The sequence below is a fragment of the Talpa occidentalis genome, unplaced genomic scaffold (genome assembly GCF_014898055.3).
Source record: "Talpa occidentalis isolate TD23 unplaced genomic scaffold, MPIMG_talOcc4v2.1 talOcc4.10, whole genome shotgun sequence".
NCBI lineage: Eukaryota > Metazoa > Chordata > Mammalia > Eulipotyphla > Talpidae > Talpa > Talpa occidentalis.
This window is the reverse complement of record NW_023600993.1, coordinates 33,955,596-33,956,975: the sequence shown is the minus strand read 5'-3', so window position 1 is coordinate 33,956,975 and position 1,380 is coordinate 33,955,596.

The following is a 1,380-nucleotide window of genomic DNA, read 5'->3' as shown; positions in this document are numbered from 1 at the left end:
TGGAGAGGGGAGGCTTCCAGGCATGTGGAAGGGGCCCCCACATGCAGCACAGGTAGGAAAGTCAAGGTAGGTGAGGGGCTTGAGGCAGATTGACCTGGCTGAGGTGATGATGGGTGTGGGGGAGTTGTAGAGTATAAGGTTGGAGTGCCAGACTCATAGGCACCTGGGTACTCTGATGTCTGAGGGGGGTGGGGAGAGAACTGAGGGGGGGGTGCCATGCTGTTGCAGATGAGGTACTGAACAGGTGGTCCCAGGTGCTGGAAGTGTTAGGGGGAAAAGGATGTCCCAAAGCTATTTCCATATAGGCTTTGTGGACTCCACCCCCACCCCAGGTCAAAGCCAAAGACACTGGGAACTCCAAATCCCATCACCACCAAAGGGAAGGTGGCTGGGACCTGAGGGTGGGGTTAAGCAGCCAGGTGGATATAAAAGGCAGACACGTGGGCTTTGGGGCCCCCATTTTTGGCTCTCCGCCAGCTCGCAGCGACCGGCCAGCTCTGAGTGACTTTGGGTTTCCAGGTCGTCGGATCGGGTAGGACGCATTAAAGACTTTATTTCCCTATTTTCTCCCTGAGTTGTACATTTTCCTTATTTCCTTTCCTCTTGTAAATAAACCTTTTATTAACCTTTTTGTGTGTGTCTGTAGTAGAGTATTCACAAGTCCCTTTAAAGCGCGCGGGTGAGGACCCACAGCCAGGAACCCGTTTAATATCGGGGTTGCTCTATAACAGAAGTTTAGAGGAATAAGAGTGAGCAGAGGAGTTGGGAAGGGAAGAATTTGGAAGGCAGAGTCTGGTGGATGAGATGGAAGGGAGACCCTTGTGGGGTGGGAGGTGGAAGAAGGTGCCTGTGGTGCTAGTTCTTCAGCTAGTAATGTGGATAACCTGACTGAGGCTTCCCCTAGACCGTGGAGGCTTTGGAGACTTCCAAGGTAAAGTATGTGTGACAAACTTTGCCTTCTAGGAGGCTGTCTTAATTGCCTTGAGCTAAAGTTCTCCAAAAGTCCTAATGGGACGGGCCTGGTCCTGCCTCTTGAATTTGCAATGTGCTGAGGGCACAACTGGGCCGCAGGGAAAACACTTCTGCCTAGTGGTTCTTCCTTGGGAAGACCCAGGTATTTGTCTGAGAGGGAGTCCAGACTTGCCCAAGGCTTCTCAGCTTGGGGTGGGTCCTGGGAAGAAGGGAAGGAAATGATGTGCGCTTGCTGGTGCACCGTTGCAGCCGGTGAGTCCTCCTTTAACAGCGGGCTAAGTATGGTATCACCCCCACTGCCGGTGAGCAAACAGACTTGTGTGTGTTTGTTTGAGGGGGGAGGGATGGTCAGGTTACTTGGCTTAGTGATGGCGCAAACCCAGGCCCAACCCCAAAGCCTGTGCTCTT